The 15,778-nt window shown below is 42.3% G+C and overlaps 1 non-coding gene across 1 annotated transcript; it reads left to right on the top strand.

The window, feature by feature from the left end:
• Positions 1 to 4,047: 4,047 nt before the first annotated feature.
• LOC114814427 lies at positions 4,048 to 4,185 on the top strand. Its single transcript, XR_003762225.1, has one exon. It is a non-coding gene; the product is annotated as a small nucleolar RNA SNORA7 (small nucleolar RNA).
• Positions 4,186 to 15,778: the final 11,593 nt, after the last annotated feature.

The raw sequence follows: 15,778 nt of genomic DNA, 5'->3' as shown, positions 1-15,778 counted from the left end.
TCTAACAGTGTTAAAGGTACAAAACCTATGCTCTTCAACCTACTGAAGAAAGCTTTTTTTCATTATTTTTTTAAAGCTGCTCTTTACTTTGTGGTTCCTTTAATTTTTTTCTGTCCGTAAAACCATCATACATCTATAACCTCAAACATCCATTAGTTGCTAATAACTAGAAATCTCATTCATATACTCAAAAAGCTATTTAGAAATTGAATTTTAAGACAGGACAGATAAAAGTGTAACCTTCTGACAAAAGAAAGAGAAAGAGATGGACTGCATAAATGAATGTAAAAAATAAGAACATGGAAAAAAAATTCCCCATGTGAAAGCTAATGTAGCCCAGATGTCATGCAAACAGACTAAGAGATTTATTTTGCCAATAAAGTACTCAGTGTGTGCAAGACCTGTGGTAGTCCTAAGAAGAGTTCAGGAGTTCAGAATATTCCAGTGGTTCCCATTGGCCACTAAAGAACAACACAGTACATTTCCACCCTGACATCAAGGCAAAATGATATTAACCCAGATGATGTCACGTTCCCTATAGAGCATGCTCCAGGAATATGCTCTCATCCCATACCAGTTAGGTCTTCTCTGGCTGACCTGTCCATAATTCAGGATATTCTCAACCAAGGAACGGAGCGTCATATGCTAGAGAAATATTCTCATGCCCCCGATAGTTTTTTGGTAGAACCAGGAGAAAAGTTTGGTTGTCAAATTGGTCAGATCCAGATTTTCTCCAAATAGTGAATCTTCTTCTCTCCCAGCATCCTCCCTTCTCCCCACATTCGTGGTGCCAGACCTCTTTTTTAAAAAAGTCAGTTGATGAATACGCCAAATAAATCTCCCATTCGGTTTTAGTAATGAGGAGGACAAAAGGAGGCTCTTTCTGAAAAAGCAACATGGTCTAGTGGAAAGAACACAGGCCTGGGAGTCAGAGGCTCTAGATTCAAATCCAGGTCTCCCACATGCTTGCTGTGTGACCTAGGGCAAGTCACTTAAATTCTCTGTGCCTTGGTTTTCTCATCTGTAAAATGGCGTTTAAGTTATTGTTCTCCCTTCCGCTTAGACTGTGAACCCCATGTGGGATAGGGAGAGGGACTAAGCCAAACCAGATTATCTTGTATCTACTCCAGTGCTTGGTATAGTGTTTGGACACAATAATTATTAGTAGAGAATGTATGTTAATATTCACGTCCCTCCTGTATTTCACTTTTGTGATTTTATTCTGGCCCCCTGCTTGCCTATTTCTTCTGTTAGTTCGCCAATCAGCAGCTACTTGGATACTCTGCTCCAATCAATTCTCCTCTCAAAGTTCCCCTAGAGGAACATTTTCTTCACGGTAAGAGTGAGCCAACCCTGGAATAAAGTAATGAGGATGTTTGTGACATCTTCATGTTCCAACAGCCTGGTGTGACCTTGGGAAAGTCACATAACTTCTCGATGCCTCAGTTTTCTCTTCCTTAAAATGGAGATTAAATTTCTATTCTCTTTCCCCCTTAGATTCTGAGCCCCATGAGGGACAGGGACTGCTTCCAACCTTATTAATTTGTGTCTACTCCAGTATTTAGACCAGTGCTTGGCAGATAGTAAAGCTCTTAACACATGCTATTGCTCATAGTGTGGTGATTAGTAATCATACTACTACTAATAATTTATTACTACATTCCTTTAATTTCAGTGAAATTCCTACCTTTATTACATGAACCTTTCCGATTTTCAATTCTCTAAAGTCTTTACAAATTAAATTAGAAAATGAATTTTTCAGTCCTCTCTACCCAGCCTTGGGAACTGTAAACTACATTCTGATGGAATTTGCATTTCCAAAAGTGATAATCCCAGTTTGTCAGATTTTGGGATCTCCGCCATTTCCACTAGCATTTTTTCAATCACCATCCAAAGCCATAGGTCTTGGAAAGAAGGACCATATAAATTCAGCCTTTGAAAGAAAATCAGATCAAGCCAAACCAACATAATGGATTGGACAACGCTGTCAAGAGTATGTTGTCACAACATTTTGTCAGCAAGTTGTGGCATATTGATTAATTATCTGATGATGGGAAATTTTGAAGTCTTATAAGAAACTATCTGCAGAGTCTACAGTTTGTCATTGGTGGCTGTTTATTGGATTTTCCCACAGAGTGATGCATTTGACAGAGAATAATGAATGGAAAATAATGGAAAGTGAACAGGGATATTAAACATTTCTTTGGTCATCGACAGACATTTCTTTGGCCATTGACAGCTTTGACATTGGAATTGGAGCTTGCATTAGCATAATTGTTGAAAACAACATTTTAAGAGCAGAGATAAGAATTTTCCAAATTTGAAGTTGGCAGCATGCGCGTTTTTCTCAATGGGAAGAAGAAACTCCTGTCACAAATTCTTTATTTATCCTTCCATACTTTTGCTCTCAAGAGATTCAGCATTTTTAAGTGACTTAGGTCTCTCAGGTAGATTGTAAGCTTCTTGAGGGCAGGTGATTCTAGCTCTCCCAAGTTCTTATACAGTGCTCTGTTTATAGTCGGTGCTCAATAAATACCACTGATTGACTGTCTCCCCTCTCCACCCTTCCTCCGGGCTCTAAATTCCTTAGTGGCAGGAACTTGGCTCTTACTCCTATGTGCTCTCCCAAATATTTCAGTCAATGGTATTTATTGAGCGCTTACTGTGTGCAGAGCACTATACTAAGCGCTCTGGAGAGTGCAAAATAACACTAAAAAGACATTCCCTGCTCACAATGCGCTAACACTGTGCTTACTAGTGTTCTGCACTGCACCAGCAGGAGCTCAATAAATACTGTTGATTGACTGATAAAACCTGAACAAATAAGAATTAGATGGAGGCACTTGAATTAAAGCAGTCCCTGGCTCCTGCATTTCTTTAGTGGCTAAGTAGGCATCTCTATTGGCTCTGTGCGTCTGTGGCACATTTGATCCATGGTGTGTCAGTGATAATGTCAATCAATCAAAGATGGCGATTCCTGAAGCAGGTCTGTGATGGGAGTATTTTCTCAGTAGCACAGGGACCGAGATTATAATATTGGTCTTAGACAGATGTGGGAGATGGTGTGAGTGACATCTCTTAGACACTGGTGATGGAGGGTAAATCCAAGCAGTGATCTAAAGGTGAAAGGCTCTGTATCCCATTACTGATCCCTGCCCTCTCCTGCCTCCCTTGGGTCTCTTTTCATTAGATTATTAAATTAACCGGGTTAACCACTATTGCTCTTTAATAGAGCAGGTGGACTCTGTCTGCCCCAAACAAAGGCCTAGGTCTTGCTGTTTGGAACATTCTGAATAACTGAATGATAATGCCGGTTCACGTTTAATTTAAATCATTCTGAACCACAGATCGCCAGTTCTAAAACTATTCAATTTTATCGGATATTCCTGATTTCCATGGTGTGGTCTTTGAGTGACATTTTATGACTTCTGTAGGGCTTGCATGTGGTCTGAACTACCTCTTGCTTTGAAAGGGAGCAGGGACATCTTTTCTTTCTTATTTTGTGTTTGTAGTGATTTCCACTGTATGTACTTACTATATTCATTCAATTGTACTTATTGAGCGCTTACTGTGTGCAGAACACTGTACTAAGCACTTGGAAAACTGGAGCTACGTCTCCTCCAAGAGGCCTTTCCCAAATAGGCCCTCATTTCCTCTTCTCCCACCCCTTTCTGCATCCCCCTTGCTCTTGAATTTGCACCTGTTATTCACCCCTCTCTCAGCCCCACAATACTTATGTACATGTCCATACACAGTCCCTGGGCTGTTATAGTGGAAAGATCACAAGCCTGGGTTCTAATACTGGCTCTGCCTCTTACCTGCTGTGTGATCACGGGCAACTCATTTCACTTTTCTGTGCCTTGGTTTTCTCATCTGTAAAACACAAATTCAGTACCTGTTCTTGCTCCTTCAGGCTGTGAGCCGCATGTGGGACAGGGACCGTGTCGTATATTTTATATCTTATACCTACCCTAGCACTTAGTACAGTGCTTGGCCCATAGTAAGTGTTTAAGAAGAACCAAATTTTTTATTAGTGGTATTATTCATGCCCTCTCAGGCTCGTACCTGGAGAGTTTCCAATACTCTACCAGTCTCGACTACAGGAGGGAGAGTCAAGCAGAGGCCTACCCAATCCATTCCTAGCTTGGGCAGTGGCTAGTGAGTAGAAAGCCATCTTCTACAAGTCAAAACTCAACCTTGCTGGGCAGCAGCGGCATGGGAGAAAGTCGAGAGCAGAGACTTGTTTACTGCGTGGAAGGAGGCAATGGTAAACCACTTCCATATTTTTACCAAGAGAACTCTATGGATCCACTACCAGAACGATTGCAGATGGAAGTGGGGCATTCTGGGAGAGATGTGTCCATGGCATAGCTATGGGTCTGATGTGACTCGACAGCCGAAGACAAGAAGTACTATTCTGCTCCCAGCCTCCTTCCAGTTTCCCCAGCTCAGAAACAGTGCCCAGTGCTTAGTATGGTGCCTGGCACATAATAAGTGCGTAAAAAATACCATGGAAAAAAACACTTAACCTGGGGTTATTCTCTCCCATCATTAATTTTACTTTGTTTTCATGTGGACTCATCTCTTCCACATCAGACTTTTTGTACTTTATTTTGCAACATCTGCCTGGAGTATCCTTGAAAAGAAGGCCATATTCATTTTTAATACTTGAAGATCATTTGAAGGCAAGTCCAATGAGCGTGGGAGTGTGTGTTTGCGAAAGAATAAAATATAACCAGAATGAATAAACTCTGTATCTTAGTTTACTCCATGTCATTTATGGTCAAAAAAGCAGAGCGAGTGTATTTCTTTTAAGCCTCCAAAAATTTGACCCTAGACGAGAAAAGTTGGCTTGGCTAGAACAGCAAAAAATAGCCCAAATTTTTCTTTATAACTGGAAAGATTTTTAGCTTCACACTCTCTTCATCTCAAAATTTGATTTGAAAAAAACAAACCAAAAACCAGACAATTTTAAAACCAGGAAGAACCTCATGCTCTACCTATGCAAATTCAAATCAGTAATACATATAATAAGGTTCCAAAACATGCAACCTTTTAAAATCGGTAGTATGTATTGAGCACCTATTGTGTGCAGAACACTGTATTAGGCTCTTGTGAGAGTACCATAGTGCTAACAGTCATGATCCCTACCCTCAGGGAGCTTACAATTAAACAGGGAAGATAGACAATAAAACAAATTGAATGTTCCAGATCATTTATTTTCACAGCCAAAGTGATACTCCACAAATTCTTCAGCTTTCAGTTTCTCTTTGCCTGTGTAAACAGGCACAAACGAAACCCCAGCTGGAGTCCCATTTATAAATAAAAGCGCTTATTTGATTTACATATTCTACTATTTAAGCCTTTCTTCCTCCCATCCATAAATTATTATGGGCCCGGCCTCCCCTAATAGATTTAAAGTTCCCTGTGGGCAGGCCCAGTTTCTCCTACATATACTGCACTCTCCCAGGTGCTTATTACAATATTCGGCAAGGAGTAGGAGCTCAATGATCAGTCAGATATATTTTAGCCTCCAACTGATTATGGAGGAGGGTGGGCCTGAAAACAGAACTGGTGATTTTAGATGTGTGCATGGTGACTTGAGAGAACTTGAAGGAAACCTTATAAAAATCCCTCTGGCTAATCAGCTTCTTATAGGGATCTGGAAATGCTTCTTTGCTGGGGCAGGGCTAGATGCACTCTGCAAACACACTGGGAAGGCTGAAGGCTGGAAAGTTTGGGGTGAGGGATAGAAACTGGAGGATTGGAAACTTCACTACTTCCAGCTGATAACAAATCTGACCACCAAGTCATCACCATGGATAGTGAAGCCGGGCCATGGGTACCAACCTCCTGTCTCTGGCAGGGAAGAGAGCATGCAGATGGCATCGAGTAAACCACTAAAATCAATTTGAGAAGCAGCATGGTGCAGTGGATAGGGCACGGGCCTGGGAGTCAGAAGGTCATGGGTTCTAATTCTGGTTCTGCCAAATGTCTGCTGGGTGACTTGGGCAACTCACTTCCTTTCTCTGTGCCTCAGTTTTCTCATCTGTAAAATGGGGATCGAGACTGTGAACCTCATGTGGGACAGGGACTGTATCCAACCCGATTTGCTTGTATGCACCCCAGCACTTAGTACAGGGGTTGGCACACAGTAAGCGCTTAACAAATACCACAATTACATGACAGAGACAGGCTCTTCCTAGATGAATCGGTCGGGCAATTGTGATTTTGCTCAGAACAAGCGTAATTTATTTTCTTTCTCCACCCATTGCTTCCTCTCCAAAACCGTTTCTTGATGTGAATCCAGGAAAATCAGTCAGATAAGGAAAACTGTGAAATCTTCAAATATGTGGTTCCCACACACTGCGAAATGCCTTTTTCCAGAGAGGAAGGGCAGGTGAAACACATTTCTAGAAACAAACATAGTTCGGGTATCTGCCAGTCAAACTCTGCCACTCGCTTGTGCAGTCTTTCAAAAGCAGGTGACTTGGGAGATTTCTCGTTTCCAAGTGTTCACCAGAACGGACCTACCGACTGTGAAAAGCTCAATTCTGTAAAATGTTAAACATTTATGAGAAAGATGATGAAAGAAACAATGGATTTCCTGCCAGCACTGTGGTCAGCGGCAGTGCCCTGACCTGATTACTTCAGCTGATGTTTTTCTTAAATCGGTCATGAATCAGTAATGATCAAGTTTTGCAATACCCCGGAACTCTCTTGAGAATAGCAAATGATTTGCAGTACTAAGCGGTAGGGTGGTTTTGTAAAAAAATTGTGATCGTAAAAATGAAGTTGGTATTCAGAGGCTTTCAGGAGAACACTGCTGGATTTGAGGCAGAATGTCCACAGTGAATTGAGGTATTTTGTATGAGGAAGGTGTGTGCAGGTTCATTCTCCCCTTTCAAAGAAACTGCAGCCTGGCACAAGAATCCCATGAAGCAGAGGAATTATCACTGGTTAAAGCTCACAGTTCAGCCTCCGCGTCTATCCTGGCATCCAGCGAGCCCTTCCACTTTATTATTATTATTGTTTTAATATAATAATAATAATAATGATTATGGTATTTGTTAAACACTATGTGCCAAGCACTGTTCTAAGTACTGGGGTAGATACGAGGTAATCAGGTTGGACACAGTCCCTGTCGCACATAGGGCTCACGGTCTTAATCCCCATTTCACACAAGAGGGAACCAAGGCACGGAGAAGTGAAGTGACTTGCCCAAGATCACACAGCAGACAGGTGTCCCTTTGTCAGGAAATGAGACTTCCTCACCCCAAAGGCTCAAGCCGATTGACCGAACCTGACCCTTTGGGGAAGATCCTTCTGATTCCCAACCACACAGCTGAGTGGGCAATGCCGGTGAAACTCAGACTTTGGTTTAAAGTGGCACCATCAGCTGTCGATGATTACTAGCTAAGGAATGTTGATAATGTTGCAGATGACCCTGCGCCTGGCCTTGGAGACCAGTTCTGTTAGAGCGTATGCTCCCAAGAGCTTAGTGCAGTGCTCTGCGCACAGTAAGCGCTCAGTTAATATGACTGATTGATTGACTGATTGATGGGAATCTTCCACTTGGTTGAAGATGCAGCGAAGACGGAGATGGGTCTGAGGAGACGGGGATCGTGCTGAACTCCGAGGGCCTGTTTGGTTCCTGGCCTGAAAAAACTCCAGCAGCCGGTTTTAATCCAACAGCACTGTCATGTGTAGCTTCAGTATGGGATCACTAGGCTGACTTACTTTAGTCACTGAAGAGAAGCCGCGTGGCCTAGTGTAGAGAGCATGGCCCTGAAAGTCAGAAGGACCTGAGTTCTAATCCTCACTCCGTTACATGTCTGCTATGTGACTCTGGGCAAGTCCCTTTACTTCTTTGTGCCTCATTTACCTCATCTGTAAAATGGGGATTAAGACTGTGCGCCCCATTTAGGACACGGACTATATCCGATCCGAATAACATGTATCTACCCCAGCACTTAGAACAGTGCCTGGCACATGGTAAGTATTTAATAAATACCATAAAAACAAGCAAAAACAACAACAAAACAATCTCTGAATGAACAGCTCTTGAAATTGCAAAACAGAGCCTGTGGTAGGAGTTTGTTGTTGTTGTTTGAGGACTGCATCCTTAAAGTCTAACTTTGTGCGATGTTTATCCTTTTCTGTCTTTCCCTTTCAAAGATTGAAGAAATAGAACTAGTTTTGACAATCCATCCATCAATCAATAATATTTATCTAGTGATTACTCTGTGCAGCATATTGTTCTAAGCCCTTGGGAGAGTACCATAGAGTTAGGAGACCTGATACTCATTCTCAAGGAACTTTCAAGCTAAGAGCCTGAAGCTACACAGATAGTATGCCTTTCCTAATAATGATAATAATTATTATTATTATGGAATTTGTTAAGTGCTTACTATGTGCCAGCCACCGTACTAAGCCTTGGGGTGGATACAAGGAAATTGGGTCGGGCACAGTCCCGGATCCCTGTGGGGCTCACAGTCTCAAACCCCATTTAACAGATGAGGGAACTGAGGCCCTGAGAAGTGAAGTAACTTGCCCAAGTGACAAGTGGAGCCTGGATTCGAACCCATGACCTTCTGACTCTCAGGACCAGGCTCTATCCACTATGCCATAACATGATCTCAAGCATTTTATTCTATGTCACTCTGCACACAGTAACCACTCAATAAATACAACTGAGTGATTGATGTCAAAATGCTCTAATCTATTTGGAGAAAAATGACAGAAATGAGGAAAAGTGGTCCAAATGAGAAAAAGACTCTAGCGAAATTATTGGGAGAACGCGTTTCACATTAATGCAGAGGATTATTCTATATGTCAGAGTGATAAAGCAGCATATTTCTGCTCTTTCCATATAGGCATAATTGTTTTTCTCTCACAGGTAGAAACTATATTGAATGATCTTAAAGGACATTGGCAGTGGGGTTAAGGACTGAAAGTATTTTAGGATAAAAAATGGGAATAACGCTAAATAAAGATAATTACAGTATTTTAAGGAATAAACCAAAGAGATGGCGATTGAACTCGTAAGGTCTTGGAGAAACTTCAGGATAACCCACCCTGATTAAGGAGAATCCGAAAGATGGAGGGCGAGATGGAAATGTTGTATCTGTGCCCTCTTGTGGCCAAGTTTAAAGGCCGGCTTTTTTTGGGTGTTAATATAATACTTAGTTAATGAATCCATCAAGAAAAACTCCTCCCAAACAACTCTTTTTCCCTTCCCACACTGCAAGAAAAAATCATCTTGAATAAAGGACTGAAATAATGCACAGGTAATAGGGTGAAGCAAACACTCATCTCAGATCTACTAGCTTGAGGTAGGCAGGGAATGGGTTGACCAACTCTGTTGTACTTTATTCTCCCAAGTGTTCAGAGCACTCATTCATTCATTCATTCAGTCAGTCAGTCATATTTATTGAGCGCTTACTGTCTGCAGAGCACTGTACTAAGCACCCGGGAAAGTGCCACAATAAGCAACACTAACTCATGTGAATATCATACTCCTTTTCCTTCTTCCTCCCGACTGCAAATTATTGTTGTGTTTCCCTGCTAGTTGTTAAGCTCCTTGAGGCAGGGATCATGTCTATTTACCCAACTGTATTCTACCAAGCCCCCAAGTGCAGTGTCCTTTAAACAATAGACTGAGTAAATACTCTCCTTTGATAATAATAATAATAATGGTATTTGTTAAATGCTTACTATGTGCCAGGAACTGTACTAAGCGCTTGGGGGGATACAAGCAACTTGGTTCTCAGACACCTCAGGACAATCACTCTCTGATCACTGTTGAGCTGTTTACTCTACTCCTCTCTCTCCTTTGGCCCCTCCCAATGCAGAGTGGGGACCAAAGAGTTGCTCATGGCCACCCTGGAGTATTGAATCCGATCGTTAGATTGGATCATCACTCTCTGGAGTATTAGATCGCATTATTAGATTGGCTCTTTAGATTATAAATTCCATGACTGTAGCGTACATGTTTTTCTTTTCACCCAAGCACTTAGTGCGCACTCATAGTTTCTCAATGAAACTGTTGGTTGATTACAGAGAGGATGATTAATCAATCAATCAATCAAACAATTGTATTTATTGAGCACTTACTGTGTACAGAGCACTGTACTAAGCGCTTGGGAGAGAACAATACAATAGAATGGGTAGACACATTCCCTGCCCACCAGGAGCTTACAGTCTTAAAGGAGAAGTTTGCTGGTCTCACACCAACTGCAGGGTAGGAGATACATGTGTAATCCTCCATTTTGGTTTGAGTTTTACTCTTTGATTTATAGTGAAACCGACCTGAAAATCTAAAATGAAATTTAGTGGACATTGGCGAGGTCGCCAAGGCTTCCTCAATGGCGAGTATTAAAAGCACAGAGAATCTCTGAGTAACTGAGGGGAGAACTGGAGCTGAGGATGGAACTCGAACCCTAACAAGCTGCCTGGGGAGAGCCGATGTGCTTGGGGAAGTTCCCTCTGCCAGTTCAAAAAAGGGCCTGCATCTCCAAGTAGCCTCTGCAAGCTAATTACCAGAAGGAAAGAAAATCTCAGTGCAGGGGGGAGGAGGTGTAGAATCTCTGTGGACAATGCTCGCCCTGTTTCTTTGGATGTTAACCATCGTGCCATGCCCCAGAGTGGTTCAATTCCAAAGGAATAATGTGTTTTGGATGGTTTACAATTCATTAAGTGTGTGATTCCATCGGTTTATATTCCTTATTTTGTTTTTTTTCTCCTCTTTCCAGGCAGATCAGAATGCCCACGTCCAATCTGACGGAGAAGAGTGATTACAGGCAAAGATACATTTCACAAAGCACAGCTACCTTGGGCAATTTCGTGTCCAACATTACTGAAGGGTAAGAGTGACCTTATTTTGGTAGTGTTTAGAAGGCTCTATATGGGCAGGTTAGATTTTAAATTTAGGTTCATTATTTCCATTGGAATATTAATTCTTTGAGGGAAGGGATCTTGTCTTCTAATTCTTTTGTACTCAGTTACTTAGTTCTCCCCCTTTGGACTGTGAGCCCATTGTTGGGTAGGGATTGTCTCTAGCTGTTGCCAAATTGTACTTTACAAACAGCGCTCAAGCACTCAATAAATACGATTGAGTGAATAAATTAACTTAGAACAGTTCTCTGCACACCATAGAGGCTCAACTAATCGATCGATTGTATTGCCATTGTTCTTGTCTGTCTGTCTCCCCCGTTTAGACTGTAAGCCCGTCAAAGGGCAGAGACTGTCTCTATCTGTTACCCATTTGTACATTCCAAGGTCTTAGTACAGTGCTCTGCACATAGCGCTCAATAAATACTACTGAATGAATTTATTGAGCACTTACTGTGTGCAGAGCACTGTACTAAACACTTGGGAGAGCACCCTACAACGAGTTTACAGCCCACAGTGAGCTTACAGTCTAGAGAGGGAGACAGACATTACTATGAATAAATAAATAATGGTTATGTACATAAGTGCGGTGGGGCTGAGGGAGGGGTGGATAAAGGATGCAAATCCAATTTCAAGGGCAATGCAGAAGGGTGTGGGAGAAGAGGAAATGAAGGCTTAGTCAGGGAAAGCTTCTTGAATGAGATGTGCTCTTAATGAGCACAAAGATACTACTGATAAATACTACTGATTGAATGATTGATCCGGGTTATGATTATTCTAATTAATGAGCCGGGAAGAACAACTGGAGATCATAAAATTCACGAGTGTTTCCTGAAGCTCTTACAGCCTGTGCTTCCCCTGCTTTCCAGTGCTTTTGTTGTGGCGTTCGGTTTAACTGGAACATCTGAACCTTTTTCAATTTGGCAGCACTAGGAGCCTGGAGTCCAAAGATTTGTCTTTCAGGCCACGTAGAGGGAATGAGAAAATATTTCGGGATCGTTGAGGGTACACCAAAGGGGAATTGGGGAGTGGCTCCAAAGCTGTGTTCTTCTAAGATGGGAGGGAAAGATCATGGAGGAGGACTATGAGTTTGAAAAGCTCATTAAAAGAGTGGTGAATACAATTAGCATCTCAAGGTAAATACTGATGGGGTCAGCCTCTAGACTGTAAGCTCGCTGTGGGCAGGGAATGTGTCTGTTTATTGTTGTACTCTCCCAAGCACTTAGTACAGTTCCGCACACAGTTAGTGCTAAATAAATACAGTCGAATGAATGAAATGATCATAAAAGTGGTCAACAGGACTCATTTTACTCCACAGCCTTGAAACATTTGGAGAGGGCTCGGTAATCTAGGTAGCCTGTATTGATTATGTACTTGGCTAAACACTTGGATACTCACCCCAGTCCCCCAGCAGTTATATCTTTACACTCTACTATTTCCGCTATTTGTAATTTATGTTAAGGTCTGTAGATTGTAAGCTCCTTTGGGGGCAGCTAACTCATCTACCAACTCTGTTTTCGGTACTCTCCCAAGTGCTTCATCAAGTGCTCTGCACATAGTAAGTGCTCAATAAATATCACTGATTGATTGGTTAATTGGGAGGATAGAGCTTAGCAGGCACATAGGGACCCATTAGGCTATGCAGGAGCACTGAATGAAGAAAACGGATTGGAAAGTTGGTAGGAGAATTCTTAGTGAGGTTGTCTTGTGTGTCTTGTTTTCAGAGGCAGAATGGACTGTACAAATAAGCAGCTTTCAAACATATAAAAATCCACCTACTAATACTACTTGCTCACTCATCAATCAATTAATCAATGGTATATCTTGAGTGTTTACTGTGGGCAGAGCATTGTATTAAGTGCCTGGAAGAGTACAAGAGTTGCTGTACACGTTCCCTGCCCAAAACGAGTTTACAGTCGAGAGGGGGGCATAGACGTTAGTCTAAATTATAGATGTGTACAGAAGTGCTGTGGGGCTGGGGGGGCGGTGAATATCAAGTGTTGGAAGGGAACAGATGCAAGTGCATAGGTGATGCGGAAAGGAGAGGAACTAGGGGAAATGAGGTCTTAGTTGGCGAAGGTCACATCTCCAAGAGGACTGCCCTGATATTCTCTTCCCCAGGTCCCTCTCCCTTCTGTGTCTTCTGTGTACTTGGATCTATGACCTTTGGGCATTTGGTATTTGACTTTTGGCATTTGCCCCATTCTCAGCCCCACAGTGCTTCCATACAGCTCTATAAATTAGATATTATAAATTGTTTATTTATATTGCCATCTGTTTCCCCCTCTAGTCTGTAGGCAGGGAACCTATCAACTCTGATCTATTGTACTCACCGCAGATCTCAATACAGTGCTCTGTGCCCAATAAGCACTCAATAAATACCATTGATTGATTGATTTCCTATCATTCTTCTTGATTTTATCACTTGTATTCGCATTCTCCTTTCTGCCCTCACTATTTGTAAAGAATTTGTGTCAGCCTGTCTCCCCTATTAGATTGTAAGGTCCTCTTGGGCAGAGAAATGAATGTTTTGCTTCTGTTGTAATGATAATAATGATGGTACTTATTAAGGACTTACTCTGTACAATGCATTGTGATAGTCAATTTGGACCTAGTCCTTTTCTATACAGCACTCACAGCCTAGGATTGTGAGCCCATTGTTGGGTAGGGATTGTCTCTATTTGTTGCCGAATTGTACTTTCTAAGCACTTAGTACAGTACTCTGCGCACAGTAAGTGCTCAATAAATACAATTGAATGAATAAGAAGGAGGGAGAGCAGGTATTTAATCCTCATTTTACAAATGAAGAAACTGAGGCACAGAGGCAAGAGAGTCACACATTCATTCATTATTGAGTGCTTACTGTGTGCAAAGCACTGTACTAAGCGCTTGCACTGTACTAAGCAAGCGAGCAAGCAAATATCAGAGCTGGAACTAGAACTCAGGTCTCTTGACTCCCAGGCACATGGTCTTTCCACTAAGCATATTGCCTTCCAAGTTGTACCTTTCCAAGTGCTTAGGACACTGCACTGCTCTTAGTAGGCAGTCAGGGAATACTACTGCTTGATTGATTAATTGATGGATAATCCAGAAATTTGCTCCCAAGCAGTAATGGTTCACGTGGGGGGTGAGGAGAACAAGAAATGAGTACTTAATAGCTTTGGAGCTCAGCACCAATTTACGCACCTTCTCCGAAGAAGTAACTTTGGTAACGTGAGAAGCAGTGGCCTATTGGAAAGAGTAGGGGCCTGGGAATCAGAGAACCTGGGTTCTAATACAGGCTTCGCTGCTTGTCTGCTGTCTAACCTTAGGCAAGTCACTTCATTTCTCTGTGCTTCAGTTACCTCATCTCTAAAACGGGGATTAAGACCGTGTACCCTGTGTTGGACTGTGTCCAACCCAATTAGCTTGTATCTACTCCAGCACTTAGTACAGTGTTTGGCGCGTAGTAGGTGATTAACAAATACCATAAAAATCCTACTGTCACCATTCCTTTTCCTCCTCTTCGATAGGCAGAGTGGGTCCTGAGTTAAAAGCTCTGCCTTGACCTCTGTGGAGATCTGCCCCTACCCCCCCCCATCTACTGTGTCATGCTTTCCAAATGTGAGGTCTGTAGAGTGTAACTGGAATTCATCTGCTTTACATCAGACCATCTACCTAAACATTAGCAGGAGAGGCGTAACTGATAGACAGAAGAGCGTCTGCCGTTGAATAGCAATGGATAGCTGAAACTGGGGAAGATCTCCTCCCTGGGGTTTCTGAAACACTCAGGGGATATCTCAGAGTCAGGGAAGGGCCCGGTCCTGTTTCCAATCTTGGGTGGAAAGCAGGTGGAGAGGGTTCTGCACTCCCTCGTGGGAAGAGAGAGAGAAATCAGAGTTTCCCCATGGCCCTGGGCTGGACAGAATGAATAGAAGAAATCACTGCTGGTGAATCCAGGATAAAAAGCAGCATGGCCTAGTGGAAAAAGCACGGGCTTGGGAGTCGGAGGACCTGGGTTTTAATCCCGGCCCCACCACATATCTGCTGTGTGGTCTTGGACAAGTCACTTCACTTCTCTGTGCCTCAGTTCTCTCACCTGCAAAATAGGGATTCAATCCCTGTTCTCCCTCCTTCTTAGACTGTGAGCCCCATGTAGTGGATAGAGCACGGGCCTTGGAGTCAGAAGGTAATGGGTTCTATCTAATTCCAGCTCTGCCATTTGTCTGCTGCGTTATCTTGGGCAAGTCACAACTTCTGTGTTCCTCAGTTACCTCATCTATAAAATAGGGATTGAGACTGTGAGCCCCATGTGGGACAAGGGACTGTCCAACCTGATTTGCTTGTATCCACCCCAGTGCTTAGTACAGTACCTGGCACTTAGTAAGCACTTAACAAATGCCATAATTATTATTATTATTATGTGATTATCTTCTATCTATCTATCTAATCTATCTATCTATCTATCTATCTATCTATCTATCTATCTATCTTAGTACTTAGTACAGCGCTTGGCACATAGCAAGTGCTTGACAAATACCACAGTTATTATTATTGTTATGTCCTTGTCTCCTAGTTCAGGATTAGTGATCTCTTTAAGATCTCTGGGGTTTGAAGGAAGCATCAGGTGAAATCTTCCCGCTGCATCCAGCAAGTTATTTCCTTATTGTCAAGGGCTTCCCAAGGGCCAAAGAGATTTTTTAATCCAGTTCTCCCTCAGAAGGGGCCTGGAAGAGCAAAAGATGCCAAACCTGGGCTTTGTGATACTGATTATAGTCCAACAGCATAAACAGATTCATTGGCCTGACCTAAGCCTGCCCTTTCTCTGAATTCTACTGTACCTCTGTCCCTTGCTTCTAATTTGGAATCAAGTTGTAAAAACAAAATAGAAGGAAGATGGAGAAAG

This window comes from Ornithorhynchus anatinus, chromosome 9 (genome assembly GCF_004115215.2).
Source record: "Ornithorhynchus anatinus isolate Pmale09 chromosome 9, mOrnAna1.pri.v4, whole genome shotgun sequence".
Taxonomy (NCBI): Eukaryota; Metazoa; Chordata; class Mammalia; order Monotremata; family Ornithorhynchidae; genus Ornithorhynchus; species Ornithorhynchus anatinus.
Note: the sequence above shows the minus strand (reverse complement) of the source record. Positions and strands in the feature narration are given on the sequence as shown.